This window comes from Leopardus geoffroyi, chromosome B3, assembly GCF_018350155.1.
Source record: "Leopardus geoffroyi isolate Oge1 chromosome B3, O.geoffroyi_Oge1_pat1.0, whole genome shotgun sequence".
NCBI classification, from domain to species: Eukaryota; Metazoa; Chordata; class Mammalia; order Carnivora; family Felidae; genus Leopardus; species Leopardus geoffroyi.
The window spans coordinates 136,231,653-136,252,356 of record NC_059337.1 but is presented as its reverse complement, the minus strand read 5'-3'; the positions used below and the strand labels follow the sequence as shown (position 1 = coordinate 136,252,356).

The 20,704-nt window shown below is 54.1% G+C and overlaps 1 protein-coding gene and 1 long non-coding RNA gene across 4 annotated transcripts in view; one reads left to right on the top strand and one right to left on the bottom strand.

Moving 5' to 3' along the window:
- Nucleotides 1–20,704, top strand: part of ITPK1 (inositol-tetrakisphosphate 1-kinase) — a 179,018-nt gene that overhangs the window by 11,694 nt on the left and 146,620 nt on the right. The window lies entirely within an intron of this gene.
- Nucleotides 12,551–20,681, bottom strand: LOC123582067. The gene is made up of 2 exons (XR_006704174.1): nucleotides 15,396–20,681; nucleotides 12,551–12,736 (listed from the first exon to the last, which is right to left on the bottom strand). It is a non-coding gene; the product is annotated as an uncharacterized LOC123582067 (long non-coding RNA).

The window sequence follows — 20,704 nt, the reverse complement described above, 5'->3', positions numbered from 1 at the left end:
GGTGTGTCGTTTTTGGTAGGTGGATCCAGAGGATGACAGGATGGCTTTCCTTTTGTTTGTGCTCTTTTCCAGCGCCTCATCCTCAGCGCCCATAGGTTATTAGCTTTTTTCCATGTCCCTCTTGGTTCCATTTGGATGTCCTCCTTGCCCAGAGTCAGGAAATTTAGGTGCTGACTCTGTTGATCTCTGCTCAGCTGGGGAGGCCGGCCATGGATTCCGAGTGATGTCCTGGGGACAGTTGTGATCTGCTTGGTGGTGGGGTTTGAACCCTGGTTTGGCCTCTTACTGGATGGGTGGCCCTGGGTGCGTTGCAGCCCCTCGCTGGGCCTTGATTTCTTCCTTGTTAAGAGTCGGCCTTGTGCCCGTGCACAGGAGGTGCTCAGCATGCAGACCTCCTCCTTTCTTGAAGGGGCCAGAGACCATCCTTGAAGGAAAAAGGGGGCTGTCCCTCACTTCCCTCACCTGTCATCAGATCCTCCGTGTCTACAGGTGACAGCAGAGAAAACGTCCTCTGCTGAAGTGCAGAGGTTTGCGATCTTGGAGGAGTAATTTTCCAGAACCTTTGAGCTACAAGAGGTCTTTGCAGATGAGGATTTACAGCTCGGGGCGCAGGACTTGCAGCTTGGTGCCCACGGCTGTGTGGCGGGCCAGGCTGGGCCTCTGCTCCGGAGCCCACACGTGCCCCCAGTTTGGCCTCCAGGGAACCGAGTGTGAGGGTGAAGCAGGGTCTGTTCTGTTCCGGGCTGTCGTTGGCAGACCCCACCCCTGGTCAGGATGAATTGTTTCGGTCCCAGGGCCCAGAAGGTTGGGGTCCCTCCGCCACCACTCACCCCTGCAGTCTTTCCCATCTTTCCTCCAGCCTTTCTGGGAGTGCTGAAGGGCCAGCTCTTTGGATTCCGGAAGCTTCCCTGGGAAGGGTAGGGGAGTGGGCAGCCCTTTGGGACGCGGGCAGTTCTGTGGGTGCTTCTGCACCGTCAGCGGACGGGGGCTCCCCTAAGAGCGAAACCTGTGGACCTGGCCATGTGCCCGCAAATCTGTCCCCATTGCTGAGGACACCGTGGCAGCTGTGTCATCTAGTCCTCTTCCTCTCCCAATCAGTGTCGACGATGTCAGAATGAAGTTAATGACCTGAGCAGAAAGTCAACTGTATGATTGATTCCTACAAGTCACAGAGATGATGGGTTCCTGCGTAAACCTCAGTGCCAACTAGGTTCAGTAATGATGGGGCTCTCTGTAAGTGTTCTCTCCGTGGAGAGTTCTGGCTTCAGGCATAGGTGGAATCAGGTGCTCAAACGGTGTCTCAGGACCTGGCCTCTCGTGTTGGCTTTGTTCTCAGGCTGGATGGTTCCAGGTGAGTCCTCACTCTGACCTTTATCCTGAGCCAGGCAGTGTGCCGAGTCCCTCGTGTACTCTCATGTGATCTGCACTAAAGCCTGTGAGGGTGTGGGCTTGTACCCCTGTCTTCTAATAGGAGAAATGGAGGTACAGAGAGGTTGGATAACTTGCCGAGATCACACGGCTAGCAGGTGGCAGAGCTGGGATTCAGGCCTGGGTAGGTTGGCCCCAGGGCCTCCCTCCAGCCTGGGTGTAGGTCCCAAGGGACCCAGGATTCATTCTGAGTGGCCCTGATGGATCAGCCTGAGCCACATGCCTGCCCCTGAGCCAGCTGCTGGGGCCAGGGAGTGTCTCTTTCCCGGCCACATGGTCCGGGTGTGGGCAGGGCGGACCCCACACAGGAAGTCGGGGACTGCTTGCTGAGTAGACTGTGATGGCTGTTGGGCAGTCGGGGTGGCAGGGGCGCTTCCTGGTTCTGGGTTCTCCGGCCGGCCGGGGTGAGGGTGGGGGCTGCTTTCTGCCAGCCTGAGGGGCCACACACGTGGTCTCCTGGGCTAGGGTGGTGCTCCGGAGAGGGGAGTGAAGAGAAACCCCACAAGTCAGAGCCAATGGCCGGGCCCCTGCCTCCATCTTTGTCCTCAGATGAACCCACAGCCAGCTGGACACAGGTAGATTCCGAGGGCCTTGGGCCCAGGGGTCTGGCGCTGGGCCTCCTGGAGAAAGAGCTTATGTAATTCTGCCTGTAGGGATGGAGTTTGATGGGACCTTGGGGAAAGGCCAAGGCTGCCAGGAGTCCAGCGTGAAGGCTGATGATGTCCTCCCTGCCCCACTGTGCTGTGTGGAACCTTGTTGGACGGTGTTTTGGGGTAAACCAGTCCCATGTTATGTAAACTATTACTGATGGCCTTGTCCCGTGCACAAGGAACGTTTAGAAAGTGTCTTTCTTTCCCAGACCAGGAACCTGGAGAATATCACAGCTACAAACTGTCCGATTGGGGCTGTGGAACTGGAGGGGGGCTCAGTCCACCCTGAGATGGGGAGTGTGGGTGCAGGGCACGTAGCTGGCCTGTCCTGTCCTGTCCCTTCCACCCTGAGCAGGCCCGGTGGGAGCTGTGGGGAGGACACACTGGGAGTGGTTACACCTGGAAGGGGGAGGAAGTGAATGGTGAGTGTCCACACCCAGGCTTGCACACTTCTCGGGGGCCCAGTCCTGCAGGCCCCGGGTGAAGGGGCTAGGCTGAGGCTGGGAGAAGGCTCAGTGTGGTGGGGCCCGGTTAGGGCTTGAGGTCCCTTGTGGTTCCTTTCTGGAGTTGGTGAGGAAGTGAGGACCATTGAGGAGCCAGTGGCTGCCCAGCCCAGAGCCCTTGTCCTGCGTGGCAGGTTCCTCCACCCGGGTGTTCCAGAATTCTCACAGGCCAGTGGCTCTTCTTAGTGGCATGGCCTTCTGAGGCAGATAGATAGAGGTGGTACTTGTGGGACAGGAGTGGAAGTGAGGGCGATCCTGGGCTCTCCCTTTTGCTGTGCCCACTACAGACAGCAGGCAAAGCTGGCCTGATCTCTGTGAGCCCCAGAGGACCTTCTTGGTGCTGTACAAGGTGGCAGGAGCCCGGGTCAGGGAGCTGAAGTCCTGCTGTTTAGTCGTGGGGCCCTCATAGGAGTTCTTATTTGAGGACCCTCTCTCAGAGTCCTGGGAAATGAATTTGTGACCCGCTGCTTTCGGTGTAGCTGGTGAGACTGCTGTTTGGACCTGAGCGGTCATGCCAGACAGGAAGAACTGAGGCGAGTACTTCGTATCTGTTACGTGAGGCTGCGAGGACGGGTCATTTCAGTTTATTGACTGATAAAAATAGAGCCCTTGAAACCAAGTTCAGGGAGTTTGCGGACTTGTCTGCATGAAATTCCAGAGTTTCTCTTGAGTAGATTCATATCTGACTTGTGAATACTAAAAAAAAAACAAAACAAAAAAACCCTTTCTCTTTCTTCTTCTTCTTCTTCTTCTTCTTCTTCTTCTTCTTCTTCTTCTTTTTTAATTTGAGAGAAAGAGAGGAAGGAAGAGAGAGGCAGAGGGAGAGAGAGAGAGAATCTTAAGCAGGTTTCATGCTCAATGCAGAGCCTGATGCAGGGCTTGATCCCGTGACCCTGGGATCAAGACCTGAGCTGAAATCAAGAGTTGGACACTCAACCAACTGAACCATCCAGGTGCCCCTAAAAAAAACAAAACAAAAGACCTTTTTTTTTTTTTTCAACGTTTATTTATTTTTGGGACAGAGGGAGACAGAGCATGAATGGGGGAGGGGCAGAGAGAGAGGGAGACACAGAATCGGAAACAGGCTCCAGGCTCTGAGCCATCAGCCCAGAGCCTGACGCGGGGCTCGAACTCACGGACCACGAGATCGTGACCTGGCTGAGGTCGGACGCTTAACCGACTGCGCCACCCAGGCGCCCCAAAAGACCTTTTCTTAAAAAGTAACATTTCAGGGCTGCCTGGGTGGCTTAGTCGGTTAAGCGTCCGACTCCTGATTTGGCTCAGGTCATGATCTCACCGTTCATAAGGTTGAGCCCTGTTTTGGGCTCTGTGCTGAGAGCCTGCTTGGGATTCTCTGTCTCCCTGTCTCTGCCCCTCTCCCATGTACTCGCGCTCGGGCTCTCTCTCTCTTTCTCAAAACAAATAAATAAACTTAAAAGAAAAAAGAACACTGAGCCTTGAGCGGGGAATGCTCAAGGCATTTGGTCCTGTGAAGGACCAAATGGTAAATATTTAGAAAAAACAACAACAACAACAACATTTCAAAGTGAAATTCTGCCAAGGGCACAGAATAAAAAAGTATTATTCCTCACATTTGACCCTCATCCCTGGAGGCAACCCTCATTCCACATTCTTGCCTCCTCTTGGAAGTGTGCTGAGTCTCACAAGGCAGCGTGTATGCACACACACACACACAGCCCTCCACTTTCGTTTCCGCACCAGTGGTGGCCCATTACCTGTGTTCTCCCACCTTTAACTTTTTATTCGTTTAATATAGCATAGAGACGACTCTGGACCTACACTGTATCTACACTACACAGGGCCGCTTGTCAGCCTCTGTGTGGGGTTCTAGGCTTGCCCCCAGGGCTTACACTATACCTTCTTCCTTAAAATAAGCTCGGGCTATTATGACAAATACCACAGACTGGGTAGCTTGAACAACAGGCGTGTATTCCTCATGGTTCCGGAGGTTGAAAGTCCAGTTCTTGGGGAGAGCTTTCTTCCTAGTTTCTAGACAGCTGCCTTTTTCCTGTGACCTCACACGGAGGAGGGGGGGCACTTATAGTGCCTTTCATATAGGGGTACTAACCCCATTATGGGGCTCTGCCCTTCTGGGCTCATCTGACCCGAATCTCCTCCCGAAGGCCCCACCTCCAGATACCATCACATTAGAGGTTAGGGCTTTCATATGAATTTTGAGAGGACTCAAATATTTAGTCCATAGCATCTCTCCTGGTGGGGGTTATACAGCACCAGCTGCTATCTGTCTAAGTGTGGGAGGGGCCTCAACCTGGTTTGGTCCCTCTGCCTCCTCCCCCTCCTGCACGTGGCCCCAGTGCAGGTGCTGCCTGGGGAAGGAGGCTGAACAGGTGTGCTGGCCGGTGACTTCTGACCCCAGCCCCAGCGCCCAGGGCATGGCTGACTTTGGGCAGGTGAGGGGGCTCCCTTTCCTCCTCTGTAAAATGGGGACATCAACACCCAAGTGCGGGGCAGATTGGGCGATCAGAGAGATGATGGCTGAATTGCTGGAGGTGGGTTCTAGCACATAGCGGGGGATCTGATTGTCATTTATTCCCCCCCCCTTTTTTTCTGTCTGAAGATAAATTTTAGAGAGCTGAGTGTCATTTCTGATCTTAAAACTGGCCAAAGGAAGGGGCTGCTGGTGTGACCCCTTAAACTTGGGAAGGACAGATCTTGGTTGATAGCCCCCCACCACCCCGCACTCTTCCCTGCCTTCTGGCCAGCCGGGGTGGGAGACACTGGCCCTTGAGGGGGCCTGAGGGTCCCCTCCACAGCCCATCTGTGGCTTCCCAGCCCCACACACTGCTGGGAGGGCCCCCCCCCCCCCCCACCAGCTAGCTCCTCCTTCATGCTGAGACCCAGCTGAAGGAAGTGAAAGAATGTGTCATCCTTTTTCCTGAATTTTTTTTTTGTCCTCTGTGAAGACAGTTTAACATTATGAGAGCAGAATTTGAAGAGACAAATCATCCCTCTCGCCACCCCCTCCACATCTTTCCCTCTTTCCCTCTTTCTGTTTTGTGTGTAAGAGTCACAGGGTTGAAATCATTATGTGCACAGCATTTTGACTTCTGTTTTCTGCACGTACTGTAGCATTTTGTTTTTGCTTTCTGTACATAGCATTGTGGTGTAAACAAATTCCGTGTTTCTACACAGTTTTCAGAATGATCGTCCTAAAATGTAGTTTTTATGAACCTTTAATATGAAAATTTCCAACATATGTAAAAGAAAGAATAAAAAATGAACACAGCTCCCCCACCACCTCAATAATATGTGTTAACCATTATTGACTTATGGCTAATCTTGTTTTTTATCTGCCCCATGTGATTTTGAAGCAAATTGCAGACATAGAATTTCATACGTAAATATTTCAGCATGGCCTTTAAAACATAAACGTAGTGCTGTTACCACACCTGAAAATAAAGTACGACAGAACATGATCCTTTAAAATTTTTTTTTATTTAGAGAGGGTCGGGGGATGGGCAGAAGGAAAGAGAGAGAAAATCTCGAGCAGGCTCCAAGCTTAGTGCGGAGCCCAGCGGGGAGCCTGATAAGGGCTTGGTCCATGACCTTGGGATCATGACCCCGACCGAATGAGCCACCTAGGAACCCCAGAGCATAATCCTTTAATCACTGTGGAAGAGTTCTTTTTATTGGACATCTGTACTCTGATACAGTAAGCTGTAATCTTATTACTGAATATTTAGATTATTTCTGCTTTTCTTGCTGGTGTAGATAATGCTGCCTCGGACATCTCTGTGTGAATATAAATGTCTTCCTTCCCTTTCTGATCCATTTTGTGTAGGGAAGAGTTTGATTAGTTAACGTAGAGTAACAAACCATCTGAGTGTTGCGGCTTGAAGCAGTAACCATTGGTTTGACTCACCATTCAGTGGGGTGACAGTTCAGACCAGACTCCCTGGTGGATCTGCCATCAGCTATAGGTCAGGGTTGCCCTGGGCACTGGGAATGACTGGCCACGTGTGTTCATCCTCCCGCATGTGGCCTCAGTGTGTTCTTATCCAGGAGGCAAGGATTCAAGACACAGTGGGCGTGTCCGAGGCTTCTGGAGGCCTGATGGCTCGACCACGTCTGTTGGCCAAAACAAGGGCCAGCCTAGATTCAAGGAGTCAAAATGAATTTCACCTCTTTTTTTGTTTTTGTTTTTTAAAGCAATAAATGGAATTTATTGGAGGAAATTATAGTCTTTCACATAAATCACCTGTTTCTGTAGAACAGAACTTCTTAGCCTTTCTTGGGGGTTATTGATACTTTGAGATTCAGATGAAAGCTATGGAACCTACTCCTAGAGGGGCTCCTGGGTGGCTCTGTCAGTCAAGCGTCCGACTTCGGCTTAGATCATGATCTCGCAGTTCGTGAGATCAAGACCCGCATCGGGCTCTGTGCTCACAGCTCGGAGCCTGGAGCCTGCTTCGGATTCTCTGTCTCCCTCTTTCTCTGCCTCTCCCCTGCTTGTGCGCTCCCTCTCTCTATCTCTCTCTCTCAAAAAATAAACTTGAAAAAAAAAAAAAAAACCTAATTCCTAGAAAAACACTTGTAGTGATACCAAAATATAAATAACGCCACAGATTCTCTGAAGTTAAGGTTCTAGGGATCCGAGAGGAACTTTTCTTGTTTGACACTTGTGGTTTAGATTTTTGGGAAAGACAATATACGAGCATTCTTCACAACAGGATTTCTTACAAGATAACTCGCTAAAGAATTTCTGTGGTCACATGAGTTTGGGGAGCAATGTATCCCGAGAGATTGAAAACACATTTTATCTTTGTTTAACTTAGTGTTTTGCATCTGATGTATTAGCATCTCAAAGAAGACATTTGGGGAGATGTGGGTCTGCTACCTGCCTGTTCTGCAGTTTACTAGCTTTGCGACCTTTGTCAAAGCACTTAGTTCTGTGAACCTCGGTTTTGTAATCTGTGACATTTGGACGGTGACACTAATACGATGCCACAGTGCTTAGCTTGCACAGTGAACAGCACCTCTTGAGCAGAGCATAAAGTCATTGCAAAGGGCACAGACCCTGAACGGGGTCAAGAATTGAGGTCATTTCTGTGCACAAGGGTGTGGGATCTGGCCGTGTGTGCCAGCCTGGCACTTCACAGACCCCTCCTTCTTTGGTACCTGGCAGGTGCTCAGAAGGTGCTGTGCTGGGCACGGAGGGGGTGGAAAAGACGTACCACCTTGGGAGACCCCAGGGTGCTCGTTCCTGAGCGGACTCATGAGGGATGGATGCCTGTTTATTGTTCAGGAGACATTTCTGGAAACACTCTGTGCCCAGCTCCAGCCAGGTGCTCTGTGGCCTGGTCCTCTGGGAACTTGGTGTCAGCTTACGGAGAGGACGCTCGCATGGGTGACTGATGAGGGGGGACCTTGGCAGGCAGGGTCGCCCTGTGTGCGGTGCTGGGTTTTGGTCCCGGTTTGTAGCCTGGGGTTACCTGTGTGGCAGCCCCTCTTGCTGAACCTCATTGTATTTAGCTGAAAGAAGAGAGAGAACACAGGAGCACCCGAGTGCTAGACTGTTCCAACTGGGCGAGCCCCTGGGGTGTTCGGTGGGGAAACTAGCAGGAATCCGGCCACCACTGCCTCCTGCACTGGCGGGTGCCGTCATACTTCTGCACTGCTTCCAGGCCCGGTGTCTCGTTGTTGGTCTGCTTCTGTGTGCTTCCAGTGGGACACCTCCGGCATCCCCCCCGTTCGAGTGTCTGTTCGCAGACATCTGTTGGCATCCCTCCGTGCCAGGCCTCGTGAGCCACCATGGATGTATATGAGAGACCGGTGGCAGCGAGGTGGACAAGTCCTTTCGCAACTTCAGTCTGTGGGGACAAATTGGAGGAGAGGTGGTGACAGGTATGTCAGCCAGCAAGTTAAAGGGGGTCATTTCAGCAGGGATGCGAAGAGGATGGGTGACTGTCCTCAGGGTGGACACAGAAGGCCTTTTTAAAGGAGAGAGACCTGGGGCTGTGGCCTGACTGGTTAGAAAGGAGTTATCTGAAAGGCTGGGGCCAGAGCCTCTCAGGTAGGGGCAACAGCAAATGCAAAGGTCCTGCGGTGCTTTTGAGCAAGGGCTTTGGTGTATTTGTGGAGCAGCAGGGAGGAGGGCATGGCTGGAGATGTGAGGGAGGGAACAGTAGAGAGGCAGGTGGGGGCCAGATTGTTCAGGGCTTTCCAGGCCATGGTGTGTGGTATAAGTTTTACTTAAGGGCGGGGGGGGGGGGGGGGGGGCAAAGGCTCGCATCCAATTACTACACAAAACAGTCTGTGGACCTTGATGACCTTTTAAAAAGCTTTGGGCAGAGGGCCATGTGGGTGGCTCAGTCAGTTTGAGCGTCCGATTTCGGCTCAGGTCCTGATCTCACGGTTCATGAGTTCAAGCCTCGCACTGGGCTCAGAGTCAGAGTCTGGTGCCTGCTTCGGATCCTCTGTCCCCCTCTCTCTCATTGCCCCTCCCCTGCTCTCTCTCGCTGTCTTTGTCTCTCCCTCTGTCTGAAAAGTAAATACATAATTAAAAAAAAATAAAAAAGCTTTGGGCAGTGTTCACTAACAATGGGGCGGTTTTCCAGAGTCCCATGCTCAGGTGCACAGGCTGTGCATATTAGGGTGTTAAATGTCACCTGCAAGAGCAGTGCTCCCACCATCCCTGGGGCTGTGCTCAGCCCTCAGATGGGTGACTGTGCCCTGGAGCAGGCAGTTCTGGGCTGGGCGGACTCCTCTGTCCACCCGGGGCAGCCTGGGCTGTCTTCCCTCCAGCTGCCAGCCAGGATGCCCAGGCCGGCCTCGGAAGGAGGGCCCTTGCTGCTGTCACTGTCCAGCTCTGTGGTTTTGGGCCAGTTCTTGAGCTGCTTTGTGCCTCTGTTTCTACGTCTGTAGGGTAAGCATGCACTGAACCTTAACAGTTGGTGTGTCAGTTGAAATAACAAGCGTAAGGCCCTGCAGTTCACTGCCTGCCACATTTATTTATTTATAACTTTTAGAAACACCCCGCTGGAGCTCCTCGGTAAATGGTAGGTGGATGGTATTATCACTGCGATGGGGGTGTCACTCAGTGCTGTGGGTCTGTGTTAAGACACGGTGGTAGGTGCTGGGGATGCAGCCATTCCCACGCCCTGGGAGCTCAGGCGGGAGGGCGCCTTGAAGACTTGCTCAAGGAACGGCGGAGGTGCGGGGGCGGGGGGGCGCTTTCTCTGTCTGGGAAGGTTGAGGAAGGCTTCGTGCAGGCGGTGACCCTCAGCTGGGTCTTTGAGGGTCAGGAGGAGCTCGCTGGGCTGACAAGTGTGGGTGTAAAGTGCTCCCAGTGGTGAGCCAGCACAGGTGAAGGTGTGATGCTGTGAGGTCAGGCGCCCTCAAGCAGGGACTCTGGGCATGTCGGGTTGGGGGACAGATGGGGGCTGAGGGAGCCACTGGAAGCCTGGGCTGAGAACGTCTGGAAAGCAGCAAAATAGAGCGTAGGGGGAGGAGTGTGCCTAGGACCGTGGCAGGTCTTGTCCACTTTGTGAGTGGCAGGCGTGGACTACACCCACACCGAGCAGTTAGGAGCCTGGAGCCCAGAGGTGGCCCCCTGGCTTGGATCCTGGCTGCCCCACCGGGAGGTCACTGCAGGTCTGTAAGCTTCAGCGGGGGATGATGACAGGGCCCACCTCCCTCGGCTGCTTTCAGGGGACGGGAGGTCCATGCAGAGCACTGAGCACGAGGCAAGCACTTGATGATAAAATGGTGGCTTTTAAACCTGCTCCTGGAGTGTGAGTCTGGCTGACAGCCTCTCGTTGATGCAGCCGCAGGGGTGGCGTGCGGGGGTGGGGGGAGGTCCCCTCTCGGCCTCCTCTGAGCTGTGGGCACAGATGAGTTTCCAGAGCAGACTGACAGAGGGGCGGCCCTGCTTCTTGTTTCCTTTCCTTCTCGTTCTGAAGCGGTCCGCAGAGCAGCTACCTTCCTGTGTCTGCCCCAAGCCCCCTGCCCTGGCAGTCTCTCCCCACCACGGGAATGTTCCTGGCTGGAAGCAGGCAGGAGGGGACCCCCACATGGTCAGGCGTGGTCGTCCTGGCATTGAACGGATGAGGAGGCCAGAAGTTGAGTATCTTCCACTGGGGGGGACCCCCCGGCCCCTCCCTCCTGGGGTAGGTGGAGCTGAGGCCGCAGACGCCGCTAGGAGCCTCCAGGAGCCTCGGCATGAGGGGTGAGGCCCGGGGCAAGGCCAGGTGGCACAGGGTCCCGTAAGCCATCATTGTGCGCCTGGCCTTTGTCTCGGAGGCTGTGGGAGCCCTAGCAGGCCAGTCGGCAGGGCGGGCCGAGGCCCCTGTGGGCTCTGCCAGCTCCTCGGAGGACAGACCGGAGATGACGAGACTGGGGCTCTGGGCTGCAGGGTGGGAGGCTGCTGTGGTTGACCAGGCAGCGGGGAGGGCCCGGACTGCTGGCCAGATGTGAGGACTCACTAGGACCTCGCCACTCGGGGTGTGGTCCAGCGTGGGCTCGTGAGAACTGCAGCATCTCCTCGCACCCAGACCCTCTGATCAGGATCCGAATTTTAGCAGAGCCCCCAGGAGGTCATGTGCCTGTTGTACACTCATCTCTAAGGAGCACTGGTTTAGAAAACCTGCTGCCCCTTGGGTGCGGGCCTGGGAGAGGGAAGGAGGGGTGAGGCCGACAGGTGCCCGGTGGGGAAGTGGGCTGTGCAGGTTAGGGGGCCGGCGGGAGGAGACCACGTAGGATTTGGGATGTTCAGTGTACTCAGGTTCCCATCGCAACCCACCCCCCCCAGGGGAGTGTGAGGACCACAGGGGTCACTGAGGAGGCCTAAAAGGGTTGGGCTCTGCGAGGCTGCCCACTGTACCCAGTTCTGCCCTCGGGGCTCTGGAACCTGGAGGCCCGTCCCCTGTGAAGCTTCTCTTTAAACCTGGGATGTGTCTACCCCCTGCAGAGTTAGGCGTTTATCTCCTTATTGGGCCAGGAAATGGGCCTTGAGTCCATAAGTGCATGGGTAGTGGGTCATAGGAAAGAACAAAGTCCTGCTTTTATGAGTGGTCATTCCAGGAGGGTGGGGCAGAGGGTGCAGAGTGCGCAGGGGCGAAGGCTGGGGGAGGAGGGGGAGGGTCAACCTGAGGACCAAAGGAAGCACCTTCCAGAAAGGCTGGCCGGGTGTCCGCCAGGCCTTGGTGAAGTATGTTTCTTTGGGGGACGTGGTTAACATGATGGGGGGCGGATCTGGGGAGGCAGGTGCCCCTGGCAAGAGGACTGGGTGACTTTAGTGCCTGGCGCCCGGGAGTATAGCTGAGGCAGGGTGAGCACGCCTTCCAGCCCGCCTTCTGGATTCCTGGCTCCTTGCCCCTCTGGAGTCCGCTGGTGCTGAGGCCCAGTGGGGCTCAGGCCAGTGAGTGCACTCTGCCTTCCGCTGAGGCTGGTTGTAACGGGATGGAAATTTGGCCGGCCTGGTTGGCATCAGCCGGGACTGTAGCGTGGCCAGCTTGGGCTGGGTCACCCCACAGGCTCTGCCATCAGCCGTACCCTGATTGGGGCTGCCAGAGGCCCCGCTTTGTGCGTGTAGGTGGGGTGGGCACGTTGGGGGACGCGTGGAAACTCTCTGTGCCTCTTTGCACATCTGACTCGAGGCTCTAGTTCGTTCTCAGTAAGGTGTTTTGGGGTGGTTGACCTTGGGTTGTACTCAAGAGGCTTTCAAAATGTGGAGGTTGGGGAGTTGAGGGAGACTGTGCACATGCACAGGAAGTGTTATTTTTGAGAGAATGCGTGTGCGTTGAAATAGACAATACAGTCCCATGATTCAAATCAAAAGGTGAGAAAGGACTTACAGTGAAAAGGGTCTTGTTCTAGCTGTGCCCCCTTCACCCCTAGCTGCCCCCTCAGAATCGCTTCTTGTTTTTTTTTTTATCTTTCCAGGGTATTCTAGTACATGCAAACCACACGTGCATGCATATATCCACATTTACATAAATGCGTACGTACGTACACACATACATATTTATTGAGTTGAAAGTTCTGGTTTTTTGAACCAACTGCAGGTCTTGGCAGATCTGTGTGCGTGTTCACAGACGAATGTAGCTCAGGGCTCCTCAGCTTGGGCACTGTTTGCATTTTGGGGCTGGATCCTTCCATCTTGTTAGGGCTGTCCTGGGGCATTGAAGGATATTCAGCAGCATGCCTGGTCTCCATGCTCAGGGTGCCATTCCCTGCCCGCCCCCCTCCCCCCGAGTTGTGACAACCAGAAATGGCTCCAGACATTGCCAGATGTCCCCTGGGGGGCTGTCCCTCTCAGTAAGAACCAGTGCTAGCTGTAGCCCCCCGCCCCCCCCCCCCCCCCCCCCCCCCCCCATGGCTCCTGTCTGGCTCCCAGCCTGGCTTTGTTGCTGCCCAGTCACAGGTCTGGCCTGCTTTGTTTGCCGCTTACTGTTCTCACACACCTGTCAAGGCCCTCATGGCTGTGTGCTCATGGCTACTCAGGGTGGCCGGGTCTCTGGCCTGCAAGAAGGGAGGCCCGGATGGAAAATCATGGCCCTCCCTTGTTGGGGACCCTGAACCTGTCCTGTTAGGCTTCTCCAGACCTCGGTGTTCTCATCTTTCTGTCTTTGGGTGCTGGTGCGGATTGTGGATGCTGGTGTGTGGTCCTCCCCATCCCCCAGTAGTCGGCTGTCATGGGTGCCTGATGACAGTTAGTTGATCCCCTGACTCTCCCATGACCTTAAGTCCCTCTCAGTCTTGGCCTTGGTTCTGTTGTGTGTGAAATGGGGGGACCCAGTGCGGTGCAGGCCCCCGAGTTAGGGGGCACCTTCTGGTGAGAGAGGGGGATAGTGGAGGCCGGCCACCCAGCCGGAGCCTGTGATGTGTCAGAACCCAGACCCCTGAAGAGGGTCGTGTGCTAAAGCTGGGGAGGGCCAAGCTGCCACCCGCCATACGAATGCACACTGAGAAGCTCAGAGGGACACCTTTTCCACTGTCCCCTGAGCCTAGCGAGGACGCAGCGTGACACAGGTGTGGAGCGTGGACTCAGGTAGAGCTGTGTTTGCATGCCTGCTCTTCACCCACTACGTCGGTGGCTCCTGTACGCTTTCTGAGCCCCAGGCCCACATTTGTAGAGCCAGCCAGTGTTCTTCGTGGGAGGAGGGGGAGGGGGATTGCGGTGGCATCGACAGGACACGCACTGTGTGCCAGGCATCATTCTCTCCTCATGTGATGAGTTCCACGCCATCAACACGCCCATTTACAGATGGGAAAACTGAGGCGCAGAGTGCAGCACTTGGCCATAGGAGGCATCCAGTAAGTGAAGGTACCTTTGTTATTAACTGGCTGCTCTTGGGATCTGAGTCTGAATATCAAGGACTCTGAAGATCCAGAAAGGGAGAAGAAAGAAGAAAGGTGTGCCTCGTGCCTTCCTGGGGAGGGCCCTGTGCTGGCGGTGGAGGGAGTGAGGCCGGTTCCCAACGTGCTGGGGTTCCTGGGCTGGTGCTTCCCCTGGGCAGCTGGGAGCGCTTCTCCGGGAGCGGGAGCTGTCTGTCTGGCTCCAGCGCCTCTGTTGGCTTCGTTATTTTTTGCCTGCAGGGGCCTGAATGATCTGAGCTGACGATAAAACATTTGTCGGGCTGACGCTGTAATCACACTGCAAGGGACACTTGAAATTATATCCACATTTGGGAAGCTAATTTTAAGGAGCGTTTTCCTTCATAATTATATGCAATCAACCAGCCAGTGTTATTGGGGGTTCTCTTTTCCCCTCAGCCGAGAGGCCATCTGTTTTTCCTCTTCCTGCTTCTCCTTCCAGCATGCGTAGGCCACCTCCCTGGGGGAGGGACCCCCAGGCCTTGGCTGCCTAGAGGCCCAAATGAAAGCTTTCTGTGGTGACTGATGGGGTGGGGGATGAGGGAGAGGAGAGGTGGGGGGTGATGCCGGGCTTCGGCTGGGCTGCTGGATGGGTGCTGGTGTTGCCATCAAGTTTGAGGCACAGGTTGTTGGCGAAGGTGGTAGAATGTGATGCTTTGGTTTGGATGTTGTGAAAGCCAGGATTCTTGTGGATGTGAATGACAGAACACCCAGTTCAGATGAGCTTAAGCAAAAAGGGAATTTCTTTCCCAGGTTACCAAATGGCACAGGAACAGCCCCTGAGGGCCCCAAGATGTGCCTCTTGCCTCTCTCTCCCTGCACTGTGATCTTTTCTCAGTTCTTCAGCTGCTCGAAACTCTTTCCTACCTCAGGACCTTTGCACATGATGCTGTTCCTGCTTCTCGCAGGCACCCCCCCTCCCCCCACACTATTGGCCTCTTAGCCTTTAGACCTCAGCACAGTCCCACCTTCTCTGTCTCAGCCCCTTGAGTGGTCTTTTCAGAACATGTCACACGTTGTATTTATTTCAGGCGTTTGCTTGTTCACCCTTCCCTTTATGCTCTAAGTTCCTTCAGGATAGGAATCCTTTCTACTGTCTTTACTGTCGTATCCCCGGTAGCGAAACCATGCAGGGCACGTAGTAGGTGCTCAGGAAGTATGCATGAAATACGTGCGTGAATGAATAAAAGAATGCTCTGGACAGAAAGGCAGTTTGTGAGAAAGCAAGTTATCAGGAGGAATTTAGTTTAAGACAACCCTGGCCAAAAAAAAAAAAAGCCCCCTCTGTCTCCCCCTGCTAACTGGGCTCATTCCTCTCTGTCTGGAGTTCTTATCCTGGCAATGACCATCATTCCTGGAGAGCTGTCCAGCAGAGTAGCATCCTGAGTCAGGAAAGTGGGCTGGGATGTTTAGAGGTCCCCCGTACTCAAGGATGGGCTTGGGCTGTGGGTCTTACCTTTGGTAAGGAGTCTGGTTCTGGTTGTGCTCTGACTCCCTGGGCTCCTTATGGGCCTTCCCCTTGGGCTGCCCCCTGGGTTCTGTTGCGGGCGAGGGTGGCACGGGGAGCGGGGGTGTTCCAGATGGGGGGCTGCCCGCGTGGGCAGGGAGTCGGAAGTGTGAGAGCAGTGGCCTGTGGGGGAGGGCATGGAGCCAGGTATGCTGGGGACAGAGCTGCCAGCAGGGGTGAGGTTCCCTGGACCAGGAGGGAGGCACCTGTCACAGAGGCCTTGGTGCCAGTGGGGGTTGGGGGAAGCCGCAGCCAATTTGGGGGTGTGGTGAGGTGATGAGTCATGTCTTCAGTGTAGACGTCACAGGCTGGGGGAGTGGGGCTTGTGGAGACAGCAGGCTGGTGGCCTCCGGGGTAGGGAGGCTGCCCTTTGCCCAGACTCAGGCTTCTCCCTTCTGAGGAATCAGGGCCTTCTCTTTTTGGCGTTTTTCACTTCTGCGCGGGGCCCAGGCTCTTGGCTTTAGGTTGCGGCTGTGACACCCTGCGTGGGGCTCTCTGAGGGATTTGTCGAGACGTTTGGGGCCCGTTGCCATGGCTTGCAGCTGCAGAGCCCGGCAGGGTGGGAGCCCGAACGTGAAGGAGGTGGGGGGGGTGTGCCTGTCACCGGGAGCAGGCACTGGGTCCCCCGAGGCCTGACCGGCCTGTGCTTTTGGGTGCCTTTGTGGTCTCCTTGAGTCCAGTGACCTGGCCAGCTGCTCTCTCTCTCGATGGTGGATTCAGAACCTTCCTAAGACATCGGCCCCGCCACCTTCCCTGTGTACCAGGGTCCCCACCCTGATGGCGGGCGTTCAGCCCCTGCAGTCGGGCCAGTGACCATCTGCCTTCCTTGGGGAGCCGCAACCCTTCCTGCGACAGAGCTGAGCTCTGCTTCCGTGGTCCTTCTGCTTGGAGCGCGTGGATTCCAAGTGACACCGTACTCAGCCAGCCTTGTGGAGAAGGGAGAGACAGGTGTCCTGTGGCGTGTCCAGTCCCCACCCCACGTGGTCTCGGCACACCTGAGACATCTGAGACCCGTCACAGCCCCTGGAAGTGCCTTCTGGCTCTTCACCCACAGGGCTCCCCCAACCTCCCCAGGGTCAAGTGTGGAGGAGGGGTTTCAGCCCAGGGTTGGGGCAGTTGGCGGCGTGGGGGGTGGGGGACAGCTGTGTCCAGAACTGTTGCGCCTCCAGAAACCCCAGAAGCCTCACCCCCAAGACCTGGCTGGACCCCTGCCCTCCCAGGCCACGGAGTGAGGATGGTCTTTGCTGACAGACGCAGCTTTAGATTGTGGTTCTGCTGTGACTTACTTGCTTTGAGCTTTTGGACGAGTTTCTTTTTATTTTTTTAAATACGTGTATATTCTTTCCAGCTTTATTGAGGTATAACTGAAAAATAAAACTGTAACGTATTTAAAGTGTACGATGTGGAGGGCGCCTTGGTGGCTCAGTTGGTTACGCGCCCGACTTCAGCTCGGGTCATGATCTCACACTTCATGGTGTTTGAGCCCCGTGTTGGGCTCTGTGCTGACAGCTCAGAGCCTGGAGCCTGCTTCGGATTCTGTGTCTCCCTCTCTCCCTCTGCCCCTCCTCCACTTGTGCTCTGTCTCTCTCCATCTCAAAAGTAAATAAAACAGTAAAAAAAAAAGTGTACGATGTGATTTGTTGTATGCATAAATTGCAAGATGATTGTCACAACTGAGTTAATTAGCACATCCATTGCCTCACGTATTTGTTTCTGTTGGAGCTGGTGAGGACAGTTAAGTCCCACTCTCGGTAAACTTCAGTAGTCACCCTGTCCTATACTGGATCCTCAGATCTTATTCATCTTGGAACGGAAAGCTTGTCCCTTTCACCAGCCTCCCCCCATTTCTTTTCTGGTCTCTGTTCCTATGAGCTGCATTTTTTTTTTTTTTTTTTTTTTTTTTAGATTTCACATGTAAGTAACACCATGCAGTCTGTGTCTTTCTCTGTCCAGCTTCTTCCATTTAGCATAACATTTGGGTGAGTTTCTTGACCTCTCTGAATTCCCTCACTTGAAAAAAAATAGGACCGTCATACCCCTTAATGGAACCTGTGAAGTGAGTGCCCTTTCTGGCCCCTGTCTTCTCCCTTGTCCCCTCTCCCGGGCTCGGGGAGACCAGGCCTGAATGGGGAGTGAGGGGACTCAGGAATTAACTGCCTTTGCCAATCATTTGTTCGGGTTGTGCCAGGGCTTCGGAACCTCCCCTAAATTTGAGGGCTCCAGGAGCGCCAGATGAAGCCATTGCCTGTTTCTAGAGTTGATTGTGTCTGGGAAGGCGGCTGAGGCCAGGGCCTAGCACCCCTGGGCCTGTCAGTGGGGGACCCAGCAGGCCCCTGTTGGCTTTGGCATGCCTCGTGCTGGGCTCAGGTTCCAAACACCTCTCTTTGGGAGGTGTCTGTCACTGCTCAGAGTCACTTGGCAGGGTCTGAGGGACTTGGCCTTCAGTGAAGCCAGGTGGCCTTGAAGTGAGCAGTGGGAAGGCCTGTCTGGTCTGGGCATCTCTCATGGGCTTTCCGGTGGGCCCAGGGGTCAGGAATATTACCCCTCCCCGCAACTTAGGGCCAAGGTTTCCGGGTCTGGGGCCTTAGGTCTCTATCACCCAGGCCCAGGGCGCTTCTCCCCATCAGGGATCCCTGTGTCGGTGTTTGGTTTTGCTCAGTGTCTCTTTATGTGTTTCTTATTTCTTTATTTTATTTTTTTAAAGTTTATGTATTTACTTTGAGACAGATGAGAGAGAGCGAGAGAGCAGGAGCAGGGGAGGGAGGGAGGGAGGGAGGGAGAGAGAGAGAGAGAGAATCCTTAGCAGGCTCTGCACTGACAGTGCAGAGCCTGACATGGGGCTTGAACTCACAAACCTCGAGATCATGACCTGGGCCAAAATCAAGATTTGGATGCTTAACTGAAGTGTCCAGGCACCCTGCCCATTGTCTCTTTAGAATCCTGTGGGCACGTGGGGGCTGAGTTCCCATATCCACCTTGGTGACTGTTGAAGCTCCTAACGAAACTCTGGATGAATCCTGATCTGCACCTGGCCTGCCTCTGAACACTTCAAGGGAGTGTCCGAGATTCGTGGGATGGCCGAGAACTGCAAGAGTCTTGTGTTGGGCTAGACAGAATAAAGTCCCCCCAACAGGTGTCCTCAGAACTTGTGAATATGGTCCCTGACATGCAGAGGAGCTTTGCGGATGTGACTAAGGTCAAGGATCTTGAGGTCGGAGAGCATCCTGGATCACCTGAGTGGGCCCAGTGTAACCGCACCAGTCCTTGTAAGAGGGAGACAGGAGGGGCGGAAGGAGATGAGACAACGAAGCAGAGGTCAAAGCAATGTGGCCACAAGCTGAGGGATACAGGTGGCCTCAGAAACCGGGAACGGTAAAGGCATGGTGTCTCTGGAGAGCCTCCAGAAGGAAAACGCAGCCCTGCTGACCGGTTCCTGACCTCCAGAACCGAAGAGAAGTTTGTGTTGTGCTCAGCCACTGCATTTGTGGTGGTTTGTCACAACAGCAATAGGAAGTGAATACCGTGTTCCTACACGCTGCCTTTCTCTTCCCCCTGGCTGGGGGCTGGTCTGTAGGAGGGACTTGGGTCAAGCAAGGTCAGAGTCAGGCTCTGACTCCCTGTCCTTCATCACAGACCGAAGGATAAGGCTGTGACTTGACTGACTTCTTGGACCTGGACACCACTGCCATCCTGTAAATAGCTGAGGGGTTGGGGAAATTTTGAATAAGGCGCTTCGTGGTTTAAGTTTTCTGAGATCGGGGCGGGGGTAACCTCACCTTTCCTTTGATGGGACTGTAACCCTGGTGCCTATGGCAGAGGGACCCAGGGAACCCCAGTGTCCAGAAGGCCTGGCTTTGCCGTGGCTGTGTCTGGTGCTTGGCACGCCCAGGCAGCCTCCTTCCTGGTCACCCTCAGGGCTCAGCTCCAACAGCAATCTTAAGTAACCTTCCTGTGCCCCCTGCCATTCCCCAGATGTTTGCTGTATTCAGGGGCCTTGTGGCCACCAACATCTCTAGGCGGGGACTGGTGGTTTGGGGTCCCCTCTGTGACTAGGCCAGCCCAGCAAATGTTTGACGGCAGTCATATGGGGAGCTCTGCGCTTCTGTGGTGGGAGGCCGGGCAGCAGAGCAGTCACCCCCCCCCCCCCCCCCAACCACAAGGGCTCAAAGAACCCTTCTCATGCTCTTGGAATCCAGCCGTCTGGCCGGAAGGGAGATTTCAAATGCAAGCGAGTGTTAGCAGCAGGGTCTGGGCGGATGGAGATGTGTAATGTAATGTATGCTGGAACGCAGCCTTTGAGAGTGTCACCATCCCAGATGTAGGCCCAGGACACACACTTGTGCAGTTATTTTAAGGGTGTGTGGTGCCTTGAGGATAGGTGCTACAAAAATCAGACATTCTTGGGCAGGCTTCTCTCTCCCCCGGTGGCTCCAAAGGAGGGAAATGTCAGCGCTGGGACTCCTGTTTCTCTTCCTGCTCTAGCTTAAAATGACTTTGCATTCTTGGGAATGAGAAACTGCTGGGGAGAGAACAGGTTGAGTCATTAGCCCCCAGGCAGGCCAACTGACAACTGGGTGGAAGGTGGTAGGTAGGGTTGGTTTTGCTGGAACCAACCCTTCCTGCAGCCCCTGTGGGTCTTCGCTTCTAGAAACACCCTCCCCACCCCCCCACCCCCCACCTCCTGCAATTTAGGGCTCCTCCCTAATTAGAAGAAAGAAAAATTATAGCACCTGTAAAGGGGTAGTAAAAGACTCAAAAAGAATTTGTTAGAGAATTTTTATATTAAAAAGTGGGGGGATGCCTGGGGGGCTCAGTCGGTTGAGTGTCCGACTTCAGCTCAGGTCTGACATTGGGCTCTGTGCTGACAGCTCAGAGCCTGGAGCCTGCTTCAGATTCTGTGTCTCCTTCTCTCTCTGCCCCTCCCCCACTCACACTCTGTCTGTCTCAAAAATAAACATTAAAAAAAATTAAATAATAAAAAGTGGGAGCGTGGCTGGCTCAGTCAGAAGAGTATGTGACTCTTGATCTTGGGGTCGTGAGTTTGAGCGCCACTTTGGGTGTAAAGATGACATAAATAAATGAACTTAAAAAAAAAAAAAGCCAGAATGTGTTGAGTGCCGTTAAGGGGTCTCAACATTTGTTTTCAGATGAAAAGTTGGAGTGATCTGAAATGGTGACACTTAAAAAAATTTTTTTTTTTTAAATTTGTTTTGAGAGAGAGAGAAAGCACGAGCACGGGAGAGGCAGAGAGAGAGAGG